Source organism: Montipora capricornis, chromosome 8, assembly GCF_036669925.1.
Source record: "Montipora capricornis isolate CH-2021 chromosome 8, ASM3666992v2, whole genome shotgun sequence".
Classification (NCBI taxonomy): Eukaryota; Metazoa; Cnidaria; class Anthozoa; order Scleractinia; family Acroporidae; genus Montipora; species Montipora capricornis.
In genome coordinates, this window is record NC_090890.1 from 14,002,345 (window position 1) to 14,017,344 (window position 15,000).

The 15,000-nt window shown below is 40.6% G+C and overlaps 1 protein-coding gene across 3 annotated transcripts in view; it reads right to left on the bottom strand.

The window, feature by feature from the left end:
- Window positions 1-10,229, bottom strand: part of LOC138060520 (histamine H2 receptor-like) — a 29,838-nt gene extending 19,609 nt beyond the window's left edge. For 2 of the 3 annotated variants that reach the window (XR_011134367.1, XM_068906326.1), the window contains exon 1: window positions 9,751-9,969. The gene's annotated coding sequence lies outside the window, so the exon portion shown is untranslated. Of the gene's footprint in view, window positions 1-9,750; window positions 9,970-10,142 lie in introns of those variants that run through there. The other variant, XM_068906327.1, reaches the window with a different exon arrangement.
- Between the last annotated feature and the right edge of the window lie 4,771 nt (window positions 10,230-15,000).

Consider the following 15,000-nt stretch of genomic DNA (forward strand, 5'->3'; position numbering starts at 1 on the left):
CCCGGAGCCTACAACTCTACTGTGTTCGTGTAACGGCGTTTTCACAGACCGATTTATTTTTAGATTAAATTTCCCGCGAATGAGACTCCCACAGGAGCCCGATGACCAATTACAGTGGAACCTCGATTTAACGAAGTCGCTGGGGACCGGCCAATATTGTTCGTTAAATCGAGGGTTCGTTATATCGAAAACCTCGATGTAACGAACTTGAGGGGAAACGAACAAACTGTTATATCGAGGTCATAGTTAATGATGATAACCCACACCACACCAATGCTGTTGCCGTTAAACGGATTCAAGATCAAGGAGGGACGTTGCAGATCGTGGGTCATGTGCCATTGACACTGTCACGTGTATTTCACTTGTTTTTAAAACACGAAGGACAAATCTCAGCGGAAGTGACTGGCAAAAGGAGAAACAAGGGCATTGGAATAGAATTTCCGGCTACGTATTCAATGTATTACAAGAAGCCTTGGAAAGTGGAGAAGTTAATAGAACTAATAAGAGACAAAGAAGATAGCGGGAGTTAGTTTATGTCTATGACATATAATAAGCCGTTGACTGAAAGGTTGCTGTCTCTTTGTTATTACCAGAGGACTGTTGATCTCTTCAGCGTTTATCTTGTGTCGCGTGTTGACATTGTAATTCGTTATATAGAGGTAGATTTTACGTTTGGGCTTCCAGATTATGTTCGTTATATCGAAGAATTCGTAACATCGAGGCTCGTTATATCGAAGTTCTATTCCATACCTCTTACTGTAACTTTGGCCGGGACATAGAATATCGTTCGTTATATCGAGGACTTCGTTAAGTAGAGGTTCGTTAAATCGAGGTTCCACTGTACAAGAAATTAAGCTGACGTCATAGGGTCGCCGAACCGGAACTGCCTTTGTTTTTTGACCTAATTCGCAGGAAGGGCTAGTCTAAAAATAAACCTACTTGTGAAAACGCCTTTTCACAGACGCTGTATGGAAGTTGCACTCTCCAAATGGGCTCCTGTCTTTGATTATTTTTACGTAAGGTGATGTTGCAAAGCAGAAGTTCGAAAATCTATGAACCCGGTACACCAGGGAGAAGAAACGGTTTAAAAAAGCCAAAAGATGGGGAACGTCTTCTGCAGAAATGCTCGATACTCTTCGTGAGACAAGTGGTACATTTCCCTACTTGCACTTCTTAGATAAGTAAATTTCACCTACAGCAACGGAAAGCAATAGGCCATTTCCGAGTTCATGTCTGCCTCCTCTTCAACGCGAGGCTAAGTGCGAAGTTTTTGTGATGGTAACTAGTTCTACTTTACATATAAATAAAAACTAATTTTCATGACAAAAACTTCGCACTTAGACTCGTTTTGAAGAGGAGGCAAACATGAACTCGGAAATGGCCTATTTCATGCCTGTGGAAGATTCATCGGCGCAAGAAGGTAGTGATGAAGACGTAAACGAGAATGATTCAATCAGTGATCACACGGTGGCGGACATGGACCTAAGTTCAGTTACTCCAAGGGAAGAAGAAGAAAATGAAAGTACTACAGATAGCTTGAGGCAAGGAATACGGAAAGAAAAAACTTGAAGTGCACAGTCTTCATCAAAGCAGTCCAAACAGACAAAAGAAATTCGCAGGAAGAAGCAGGAACCTGACAGTATGCGGCAACAACCACAATCTGGAAAGAAACACGAGGATGATGATTTGTTTGGTGTGTTTGTAGCCTCGCAGTTGAAATGTATTAATCCCGCACAAAAAGCAAGGGTAAAAAAATATGACATTAATAATGTTATCTTTCAAGCTATGATGGTAGATGAGGGATCATTTGCATCTGTCCAACAGCATCCTACTTTTATGCCGGATTTTAGTGGTGGATACTAAATAGGTTAACTTTTTTGAGCAGGAGAAAAGCTGCCATCGTTGAGTTTCATGACAACAAAACAGTGTTACCTGCATATTAATTCGCTATAATTTTCGAACACGTTAGGTAAGACAGGCAAGCCATACTATGAGAAAACAAGAACTGAACATTGTGTTTATGTTAATCAGTAGTTACTTTACGTTCAGTTTGTGTTTGTTGCATGCGAATATTTCAAAAATATTTCTGCCAGACCTCAAACAAGTAACTCAAGTATTTTATTTAATATGCTTTTCCACTGATTCTACCTCAAGTGAGGAAGAGAATCATCATTCAAATAAATTCAATTGGTATTTTTTTCCATTTTTTTGGTACAAATTTAAACATTTGTTAACGTTCATCTAAATAAAGCAATGAATTTTCATGACTTAAGCTAAACGTGAGGATGTGTATGAGTTGGCCACAAGTCAACCATATTACATTGAAACTTTTAACACAACTACTATCCTAAACTGACATCAAAGTTTGAAATATAACTTGAATCACCCTCAAGTTTGTTATCTATGGTATTTGTCGGAACATGTCCAGTACTGCTAACATGCTGCCACTGCCAGCGAGACGGCCTTGGTCGGGTAGAAAGTAGCTTGTCAGGGCTTGTCTAGTGAGGTCTGCATCGATCTGAGGTCGTCCCCGAGGGGTTTCCATTGTTCGCAATGCACCCTCGTCTTCTGCGACAATATTTCTCCGTTCCCCTTGCTGAAGTCACAGTCAACAAATCCCTTGGGCGGATCTATCAAAAATTGCCTCCGTATGGTAACTTTCGACATTCTGTAATCACAGTCAAAACCCGTTTTATTTCACAGTACTCGCAGATGTACACTAGTCTCAAAAAGTAAAAACAACGTGTTCTTCTATCGATTGCCAAACTGCGCGGCAGAGTGACACTGTCTGGCCATTTGTGTTCCCAGTTTTTCCATCAATTTGCGTAGACGTCTGGTAACGGAGCATCCCAAGCGAGTTTTTGGTTGCATATTTCTCTGTAGATCAATTTTCCCTCCAACATCACGGGCGACACTAAAACGAGTGGGTCGCAGTTCAAACCTTGCGTCAAACCTTGCGTCAGCAAAATCTTCAGCCGTTTCACGTTTCAACTTGATTGCGTCTTTCACGGTGGGTCCACCTGAAATAAAATCATCTACGTAAAGGCTCTTTAATGCTTCACTGACGCTTTCTGGGAGGCGGGGTCTCCATAGGTGTTGCTGGATAACTCCGTTCAGCAGGAACGGGGCCGGGGCCAAACCGAAAACTTCTCGGGTGAAGCGCAGAATTTCCACTTCGCTCGAATGTACGTCTTTAATCCAATGAAACCGTAAGGAGTGTCGCTCAGCTTGGCGGATCCTTATCTTTAGAAACGCTTTCCGTATGTGCCCTGTGACAACCACACTGTGGAATCGCTTACGAGTCAACACGCTCCATAGCTGGTTCTATAACGGTGGGCCAGAGTGAAGACAATCATTGAGAGATGGTTCATCATTATGGGCGTGAGCAGAGGTGTCGTACACTACTCGGAGTTTTGTCGTCTCAGCGTTCTCTCGAACTACTGCTCGGTGAGGCAAGTAGAATTCTTTTCCCATCGCTTCAGAAGATGCTCTTTCGACCACACCCTCTTCTAGTTGCTCTCGGATAACAGCATCTTACTGGGCTAGCATGTCTTTTTTTCGTTTTGATTGTTAGGAAGTGGAAGATGGTCACCTTTCCAAGGGAGTGCAGTTTCATGTCGGCCATCTGAGAAGCGCGTCAATTGCTCCTTAAACTCACTGTATTCGTCTTCTTGATCACCTGTGGGACTGTCTGCGAGACCAAGTACGTCCAAAGCACACAGACGCTCGTAGTCGGCAGCAGAGTTCACAGCGAGGTACACTGGAGATAAATCGACATCGGTCTCAGCACCTGGTGACATCAGCGTCCACCCAAAGCGTGTAAACTCAGCTACGGGAGCCCCACGACGACCAACTCGTAATCGCTCCCCGGTACGTATTCTCGCAAAGTCGTTCGCTCCCAGGATGAGATGGACAGGCAGTACTCTTTTGTCGTCAACATTGTCGATGTATACCCCTCTCAGATGGGGATGCTTGGCCAGGACTTTCTTATACTTGGGGCTCTCCAATGAGAGCAATTCCCGTTTGGCAACTTTGGTCGCATTCACGTCCAATGAAAAAACATCTGTCACGGACTGCATCGCCACTTTGTACTTTTGCATGACTCTCGCAGCCATGCCCACAAGCGTTGCAATTTGACGAACTCCGGAAGCTTTGTGTTCAGGTTTTGTTAGATTCACAAAAGTCGATGATGCATATGAATGGCTTGCACCGCTGTCGAGAGGGGCCCGAAATTTGTATCCTGCTACCTTGACGATTACTACGGGATGAATGACGGCTGAATTTCCCACTTGCGAAGTGGTCATCCCCGGCTCACGTGCTTGTTGACGATCACAGATTGATGTGTGATGTTTCTTGGCACAATGACGGCAAGAAATTTTGCTGTCACACTCAATTGCTCGATGTTTTGGTCCAGTGCAGTTGAAACAGAGCTTCTTCGCCAAGATGTTTTTCCTTTCATCAAATGTTGTCACGCGATGACCGTGATGACCGTGGGGTCATCACAGTACACGCACGCACGTGTTTGTTGCGTTGCAAAACTTCTCCGAGCTATCTGATCACGTTTCGAGTGTGGCGTTTCTTCTCGATGATCTTCACTTTATTCTACTGGATTTCGACGTATCTAGGAGCCCAAAGCGTCACAGTTTGACAAAATCCCAGTTTTGCCAATCATCGTCGTTGCGGACCAAATCTCCGCGAATCCCAGCTAACTTGTCTATCGTCAACGACACATTTCCTCTGACATCTCCCAACCTTCCCATTGTTTCCAGTGATTGTACATTGTACGGCAGTTGTGGATTTGCTCCTTTAATCCTAGGCAGACCAAGAATATTTTGTACATACGCTTTCACAATTTCGCTTTCCTTGCCATAACGATCCATTAAGATACTTTTCGCTCGATTGTACCCTTCCGCGGTAAATGGGAGCCCGTCGATTGTTTTTCGCACCTTGAGATCCACAAATTCTTTGAGATAAGAAAACTTCCTTGGCACGGCCATCCCAGTTTTGTCAATAGCCTCAGTGAATTGGCCCCAAAACTGATTCCAATCGAGGTATGTTCCATCGAACTTTGTAATGGTGAACTTGGGAAGTTTAGCAGCGTTACTAGTACCTTGTGTTTGTTTGGCGTCTTCACTCCCTGTGAAAATAGAATCTTGTTGATCTTTCTCTTCAAGCTCTCTGTGGTATCTGAATTTTTTCTCTATCAGCTCTTTCTCGAATTCGAGTTGCTCTTGTCTTGCCTTTTCTGTCGCCCTTCGTTCAGCCTCGGTTAGTAATGCAGCCAGTTTATTGACATATTCATCAACCTTTGCGATTTTGTTCTCTATCTCTTCACTCCATGAGGTAATTGCGATCGCGTCTTCGCCGAATTCAATTTTCATTTCTTCTAGTTTTCGCCTCGCTTCATCTGTTGAGTTTCCAATAGCTTGTAAGGACTGTACGTGTCGTTTGATGTGGTTGCTGTTTTTACTTGTAAGAACTGTTTCCGTCTTGTCCCGTGTCATCTGTAGCTGACTGAGTTTCGCTTGTAACTCCCGTTTTGTGGCTTCCATGATGCGTTTTCCTAAGCCTGCAGATTTGGATCCTTTTCTCTTGTTCGTAATTTAGTCGCTCACTAGTCCCGTCGGAGGTGCCAGGTATCGAAAATTGCCTCCGTATGGTAACTTTCGACACTCAGTAATCACAGTCAAAACCCGTGTTATTTCACAGTATGTGCACTAGTCTCAAAACTATATAATTCTAAATTGTGAACAAAGTGACAGAAAGCTAATTCAATGTCAATCACGGCTTAACAGTTCCCGAAAGATCTGTGAGGCGGAGTTAGTCGTAAAGACAAGCAGCAGCTTCTATAGTCTTTTGAGCCAGATAAACGCTCGCGCGAATTGGGCGGGCGAAAAACTCTCTACCTTGCTGCTGGAATACCAAAACAGTTTTTTATTATACGCCTTGCTCTTGATAGACGATAATTAAATATTTCATGGTCCTCTGAAAGATTTCTTCCTGGCCAAGGCCGCATTTGGACAGGCTTTAGCGGCAAACCTCCATCGACAACAAAAACATATGGCAGAGATTTAAGAGTACATCTAGTAAGATCTTCAGCAGGTGGTAGATTTAGGGTATTCTTGCTTTTCACATGACGTCATGGCCGCCCTATTGGAGCCCCTAAACAAAGAAACGGCGGCCATGTTGGAGCCCCGACCAAATCCTCCTGGAATTTAAGTCTATCATTATGCAAACGTTTTCTTTTGTTTTCGTAGAAAAACATGGCTGTTGATCACGTGAGTGAAAACCATCAATTGCTTTCAAGGGCTGAGCTGATTAGAGAATCGTTGTAGGTTCCAAAATCGTTTTGACTACCAAATTGGTCGATGTCCACTAAGGTAAATAGGTATCTAGCATCACAGTAGGCTAAAAGTAGCATACTGAAGGTCCCTTTGTAGTTAAAGTAGGTGGACCCACCTTTTTTAGGGTAATCAATAACCACATGCTTGCCATCGCCTGCTCCCAGGCAGTGCGAGAATCCCCACAGCTGTTCAAACTCAGTGGCGATTCTGTTCTCTTGTTCGAGGAGGCTTAAGGCAGTCCTCCTTTAAGCCATATTGCATTGCAAGTTTCTGCAATTATTTTCGATATGGTTGCTTTGCCAACGCGAAAATGAAACGACTGTGTTGGCTGAATATCTCCCGAAGCAAGGTATCGTACAGTTATACAAAGGCGCTCTGCCGGTCCAATATGCTCTCGAAGCTTCGTTTTCTGTTTGGATATACGTGGAGCAACCAGGCTAAGTAAGTGTTTAAACCGCTCAGGAGACATTCTTATAAATTTGAGGTACCATTCTCGATCCCCAAGGCGAAGTTCTTGAACATGAGTATGATAGCATCCGTATGTTTTCTTTGCCGTGAATATTGGTATCACCCAGAAGCGCCTTTCATTTCCCCTGTTTTCTCTTTGGAGAAGTCGTCGTGATTCAAGAAGCAAAAGAATTAATACACAGTGTATTATGATAATGCGATGGCGAAAAAACTCCTGATTAAATGTAGTCGATGCGAGAAAGTCCATCATTACTGTAATCAATGCGTACGTTTGTATGACAGCCATTTTTAAACTGCATCACACTCAATAAGACTTTAATTTCCGCGGCCTGCATGCACGTGGTGTTTGTTCCCACTAGATCATAACAAATTTATGATTATGATTATGTTTATGTTTATGTATATGATTATGATCATGTCGCTAATGGAAACCAAGCCTAACAGCTACAGGCGTCTGCCATAAAGAAAGTCATCAGAACGGTAACATTGGGAAGAGCCTCGCGACCTTCCGGGACGATTTCCGAGCTACTTTTCGCCATGTTGATTCAACAAAGCTGTCAAGGCTAGCGAGGCCACGTGTCGAAGGCTCACGTTTCAGTGAATATAGTTGTTATACCTTGCTCTGCCGAGTTATATTTACATTCTATTGTTATAATTTCTCGCAATCTGGCCTATTATTGGAGAATACAATTGATTTGACCGACGCACTCTATACTGAGCTTGTATGTTGAGTAAAAATTATAACCTGTATCACTTAGCTTACTGACAGTTGAATTGCACATTAAAACATAATAAAGGTATGTTTGAATGTTTTTATCAGTCGTCACCTATCTCGGACTGTATTTTACTTCAACAAGTTTTCAAAACAAAGCCAAATTAAGTGTATTAAACTCTTGGTGGCCGCTTAATCATGAGAACTCTCATCGGGACGGCCAAAAGGTGGCCGCGGGCGCTTGATAGAGGTGGCCGCTTAATAAAGGTTTGATTTACAATATTATTCTATAATTATTTCGGGACTTCGATTACTGGCCGCTTACTGAATAGGTGGCCGCTTAACGGAGGTTCCACTGTTATTGATACCCTAATACCCTAATCTTCTACCTCGAAGAAAGAGGTAGACCCATTCACGGTAATAACAACTGGCAATTTGCATCACCAGTAAAGTTACTTTAGTACTTTGCACGTTTGTCCTACCATGACCTTTAGTTCTATCCACGTTCATTCCGTTGTTATCATTTTGATTATATACATACTGAGATTAAAAAAACTTTGTTTAGTGCTGGCGATGACTTGTGTTTTGAACGTATCGACTTCAATTTGAGGCTTTCCATGGGGTTTTGCCGAAAGGCGACATGCTATCAAAATCTGGCGACAATCTTTTTCCAAAACATCGACAGGCGACAGGAACTGTCGCCTGTGACAGCTACAATGCATATTTTATTTAGAGACAGCGACTTCTGCTCATTTTAATAGGCCTCACTGCCTCACTATCAAGCTGAATATTTGATATTTCGAAACCAAGCTTGTTCGGTCAAGATGGCTGGATATTGGCTCGACTTAAACTGTAGAAAGTCCTAAACACATTCTGGCGCTTGTCCGCGTTTTGATGTTTCCGGTTGCTGCTATGGGGGTACTCCCATATAAAAAGGGGAGGGATGCTCGTCTTCTCGCTTAGGGGTATAAATTTCGGATTTTGGTCTCACTTAGGGTGTTCTGGGAAAAACGCAATCATATATGATTGTGGAAGTCTCCTTGAGGGTTGCGCGCGAAGAAATATAAAATTGTATCTATACACTTTTATATTTCTTCACGTAGGTGACAATATTAGATGATAATGTCTATGTTTTAATATGCTCTCTGTTAGGGGTAAAAAAAAGAAGAGATAAGTCTCCTTTAGGGGTTCAATTAAAACTTTCTGACGAGCATCCTTCCCCTTTTTATATGGGAGTACCCGCCGGGATTAAATCATCTTTGCTTTCTTCTATAGAAAAATTCATTGCCTATTGAATTCCACTGTACCTTTTGCCCTAAAACCTGATACCGCATGAATCAGGAAGCGATGAGTACGTTATCGGTTTTTCGAGTGAAAGTTACTTTGGAATTCACTAGTTTAGCAATGAATTATTCTTGAACCGCATGAGTTTTAAAAGAAAACAAGGACACCCTCAGCGAGCGAATGGAAAAGGAAAAAAGCCATTTCAGGGTCAACTGTCAAGCCAGCCAATAAGAATCACGCTAAAATTAGAAGCCTTAAAAAACTTATCTCTGAAAACGAAATCATTCACATTTTGATGTATTTCACTGAAACACGCCAGGTTGGCATGGAACAAGAATCGGCAATGCAACCAAGAAAGGACGAACTTCAAACAAGATCCGTTACAACACTTAAATAACGTTTAGATGCTTTAAACTAACTTCTGAAAACGCAATCTAGTGAAATTTCCCCCTAATTTTACGAGAACTCATTGCGATTACCTGTTTATAACATAAGGGCAAAATTTTCTTGTCACTGTCGAGGCACATCGAAAACGCAAAACGAACAAACAAACCAACTTTTTCTTTATGTCCAAAAGAGTACAGATGATTGTTATTTAATTCCAGTTGACAATAAAAGTGCGATTTTTATTTCTGAACAAAGGGAAAACGGATTGAACCACTTCTGCACATGTCCTCAACAATCACTTGACTGGAACTAATCCACGACGAACACTTTCAGAGCCGAAAAGTTCTTAGTGTACAATGGTAATGACCTGGATAGATCAATCAGGGAACAATTTATCATACTAGAAACGTAGCTATTGAGAAAACGAAAAAAATAAAAAAGAAAAATGCTGATTTACTATCCTTGTGCAAGTGCTACTCTAGTACTAGTCTAGTCCAGTAGAAGCATTATTAAGATATAATTATGTGTTATGTTGGACTTTAATCTATCTCTTACCTAAACTCCATCTTAGTCTCATTGATATTCGTCCCCCGACGTTTTGAACAACCCTGAAAGCACTTTAGTTGAGTCTACTGGTTAAGATCACTGGACCTTATGCTCTGGATAGGACGCGAATCTTCCGCAGTTGAACGAACAGATAAACGGTCACTGAGAAACCCTTTTCTTAAAAATATTGTTTTCGGTAACCTGATCTTTACATGTAATGGTCAATTAAAAGCTGTCCTTCGAAGAGCAATCTTGATCCCAGAAACGAGTGTTAATCGCTACGTTCGTTGCTATTTATAAAACGTGGGGGTGATTTAAAAAGCCTGCTCAACGCTTTTACGCGCAAACCTGCACCTGATACGTATGTAATGCATTTTGTACGTCATGTCCAGCTTACTTACCCTTAAGCGTTGAGAAGAAAAACCTGGGTATCTGACTCGTTTTGCCCATTGGTAACACCTTCTATAATGTTGTTTTCCTACAACTAACCTAACATGTGGGTTTAAATCGTATGTGGTAAGTGTAACCAACAGGTGACTGTGATGACACCACAAAATTCAATATTTTAATTGCACTTCGAAATTCACATCCATTAAAGCACATTTTATCGTTAACCGTAGAGAACAAAAAAACTGGATATCTGATTCGTTTTGCCCATTGGTAACACCTTCTGTGACGAAATTGTTTTCCTACAATTAACCAAACATGTGGGTTTGAATGGTATGTCTTATCAGGCTAATGGTAAGTGTAACCAGGGGAGAGTTTGCAATTGCAATTTACCGCTAACAGGTGACTGTGATGAGACCGCAAAATTCAATATTTTAATTGCACTGCAAAATTGACATCCATTAAAACACATATTTCTTCTCTTTTAATACAGGCACATCTTTTATGTCTAGTTTCTTTAATATTTGGCTAATAAATGAAACACATTAGTCATAAATAGAACACAGGACCCCGGGCGCTAAAAAAGCCCCTGCGGTGACGGGGTTAATAAAGCACGTATGTATGTATGTAAGTATGTAAGAGATTCTCGAAACGAACAAGGAAATAAGAAGGTGATATTGGTTTATAGTTTTGATTTCTATTAAAGTACGTCCTTAGAGCTCCAAGTACATTAAGGGTTCTCTGAAAACAGTAAATAAAAGACCTAAGATTGTAAGTTAATCCCCTCATAGATATGAAGGTGGCTTCACTTCAATTGTTATTCATCGCACACTTTCGTGATGTGTCAATTTACAAAATGTTAGTAATATTGTAAAAGTTCGTTTGAAGCCTTATTAAGTATAATAAAAATTCACATTTAGCTAATGTTAAGCAAAACCTTTTATTGCCGACTGTTTACGTGAAAGTAGGGAATTGAATTCAATTCTGTTGGTGCTGTTACATCATACTTTGCAGCCAAAAAGGTGGACAAGTGAAAGGATAAATTTCTGGTGTAATTGTAATATTTCACTAGTTTGCCAGAGTTATCTTTGCAAATAAACCTCAACATTTCGGGCTTTTTTCAATAAAAAAAGCAGATGCAATTCTTCGTTCATTTTACTCTGTTATCGAACAAAGAAATATGGTGTTCCTCTCGCCAAGACCACTTTGTTTTAATTAAATTGAGACTTAGCAATTGATAACAAAAATGCGCGATTGTACCTCTATTGGAAATTGCGATAATGGTGTGGTCACCTGTGATACTGAAAAAAAAAAAGGATTTATGAACACTTCCCTTCTTTCTTCGCCTTAAGCAAAGTCATTAGCACCTCCGGGCTCCGCCTCATTATTTTATATTTTTGGCTTCGAAACACGGGGTTTCTTTACTGGAAAACTATAGTTACAGTTGATTTTCAGCTCAGAGCGCCCATGGAAGTCACCCGCCGTCGGTTTTGTTGCCGGAAACTCTATTATTATATCGCCTTATAAAATAACATATATTGCTCTATCTAAAGGTCGAGTTTGCACTTCAACGTTTCGGTTCAAAATCGAGTCTCTATACAGTCAGCAGTTTAAAGCGTGAGTCAATAAGATTCTCAGTACCTTTGTGATTAATCTTGATAATCCTGATTGCGTGAGACATACAAAAAGGAAAATAGACAAAAAAGTGTTGATCTTCTTGACAATGAACTATGTTAAGTCCTCTAAAATGAACCTTGTAACGGAGTTAAATTTGGTTCAATTTTGGACATGCGAGAGAATAACTAGTGTTCCTGTCGAAATAGAGACAAGTGATAATTCAGGAAAACTACATTTGTGTTAGCATCGAAGGATGCCGGTTGATGGACGATCTTACGAGACCTTATGAGGGTCGAGAGCAACGAAAACGGTAAAGCTCTGGACAAGATTGCAAGAAAAACAAAAGGATAAAGCAAATAGATTACTCTCGTTGACGGGACGCTTTTTTTAGAGAACAGTAGTAGATAAGTAGAACTTATTGAATTCCCGCTTTTGCTGAAAGTTTGTTTGATTTTAGTCGACGACATTGGTAGACTGCCAAGGCATACGCCAAACTTCCTGTCGGTTGCTTTAGAGAATTGACGTCACACACGTTACCGCTCTTGTCGTCTTTTACAAGCTCACTGAAATCTGAGCTAATTCGCAATCTGCTGCCATTTTGTAAGAAACTAAGGGGGCTCTCGTTTTGTCCGAACTGGCCGGCCAGACCCATCAGTTTGCAAAGAAAACCCATCAATATGATAATGATAATCCCTCACATTCTTCTGGAGGAGTATTTATCATCCTCAAGTGTGTTAATTTGAAGGCATTGTGAAGGTAGTCCTTCCAAATGCCCGGTCTGGCCCGTCAGTCCTGTCAAATGGAGAGCGTCCTAAGTCTCTGTTAGAGCTCTATTATCCATGGATGCCGTGGAAATCCTCACAGTTTTTCGATTTGTAGCGACACTTCCATGCGTTGCTAGAAGAATGTAATATTTTTTATTGATCGCTAAGCGCTTGCTATTGCGATGACGACGTAACTTTCGGTGAAACATTCTATTGTTAATCAGGAATTATTTTTTACACACAAAGCAAGAAACGTTTAAGGGGATCCTTCTTAACGACAGGTCCCGTTGGTATGTAAACTTCCATCGGCCTTTTCAGCAATAGATAACCCGCTAAACCATATGGTTTTTATTGGTGAACATGCTCAGTTAATGGACGTTGACCAGGATACAGTTTAAACGAATAAAATTCATATGATCAGACATAGAACCTCATTAGCATGAATGCTACGTATGGGTTTGTTGAAATTTTGAATTTATCGAAGATTTGAATTTTTAAGTGTTGTGATCACACATTTTTAGTAATTGTGTTCAATCTTTTTTAAAAAACGATAATCCGATACATAGGATGGTGTAGGCGATTTTTTCTTTCCCATCGTCTGAAAATAACAGTGTTGCGACCATTCTTTTCTGAATAGTAGGCTCTTTTTGTTCAAACCCGCGCTTTTACTCGGATGAGGGCTGGAACTAGCTACGCACGCACTAACTTCTTAAAATCTTTTTTGCAGTTGACGCGACCATTAAGGGCCCACTGACGTATTTTTTGGGGTGCGTTGCTAAGGGTGTAATGGTTAAGAAATTTGAGAGAATTTGGCATTATTTTGGTCAGTTTCCAACTTTTGTAAACCAATGACCCTAAATATGACGTCATCATGCCACGCCCATGGTCACGTGACCAATAAAAGAAAACTCTAAATTTGTCTCCGTGCTACGCAATTTGGGTATTTAATCGATGGTTTCATAATTTGTATTCGTTTTTGCATACAGCCAAGCATGGTTTTCTTTTTATTTTGAAAAATGTTCTTTTTAAAGACATAAACGATACTGAAATTGTCATAACTTTTTCAAAAAAGATGATTTTAAAAAATCAATGCTTAGCTATATTCTGTATTTGGGGGTGAAACGTGCCATGTAAAAAAATATATAATTCAATTTAAAACCGCCGAAAATTTAGATTTTTTCCTCAAACCGGAAGTCAGTTTGTTTACGCATGCGCAGTTGATCTGGGAACGAGCGCGAGGAAAAACCTTCGATGCAATTCGCGAGGTGGTTTTACTTTTGCATCATGTAGCAGCCAAAATATGAAACGTATGTATGGGAAAGCTGTGTGAAGAAATATTCAAACATTTCGTTTCTCTACGGATTTCATTGAATGAAAATAATGGGGGCGATGGACAAGTCATAATGTACGGCTCAACCATGCTACTCGCTCGGAAGACGTGAGCCTATTTCGTGTTCCTTCCAACGCTTTGTCAAGGTAAGGATGCTTATTGTATAAAAGTGTTTGTTTATGCTAATTTCATCATGAGACGAACTTTAGTTGTGTTATTCGTCCCAGACAAGAAACATTTGCCAACCGCATGGAACCTCGAAAGTGTACGTAGCTGAATATTAATGTTCTGTCCAGTGAGCAGCACAAGTACGTTCATTAGATATTGATTTACATGTGCTGAGTAGTTTTTCAGCTTTGAAGAATAATTATTGTTTAACACCTTGCTTTTTATCAGTTCAACACAGGCCCTTAGAAATTATGTCTATTGTTTATTAAACTTTCGTATATTTCGATTGTGGGCACAGTGACAATTTGTTTGGGTAGCATTTGCATACAGCCAAAACATGTTTCCCACAGTTTCACAGAACTGAATTACATTCCCATTTGTTGGGCTTCAAATTGTGCAGAAATTGTTACCCAGGTTTTTCCCCAAGTGTGAAAATTTTGAATTAAACGTCTGTCCTGACTCTATTTCAGGAAAAACCTATAAAGAATCTGTCTAGTCAACTTTTTAGTGAAAACAAGATTCTTTTACAATCTGAGAACATCACAAACACCATTTTCCTATGGCTGAAAGAAATAGGCTACCAACTTCTGGGTGCACATTGAGGAAAGACCCTTAGCCCGCAAAAATTTCATAAATTTGTCCTTGTCTGGGAATGTTGCTCGCAGGCTTTTAAGCTGGTTGAAATCAAATCCCTCTGTTGCAATTTTCTTGGCCATGGTGCCAGATATTGCACTTCCAAATTTCTGCAGTAGCAGTTTGGTCCGTTCTCTAATCTTCACCATGGACTTGTACTTATTTTTTTGCTCAAGTGGACGGCGTAAAAATTGCTCGTGTTGGTCCTTAAGATCTTTTAGCTGTGTGCAAAATAGCACGTCCCTCATTGCCTCTACATCAGCCAGTGCTCTGTGAGCTAGAATATAGAACATTGTACAAGTTACGCATATGATTGCTTTTCATTTTACCTTTGACTTCAGAGACAAGTGATTAATCCTG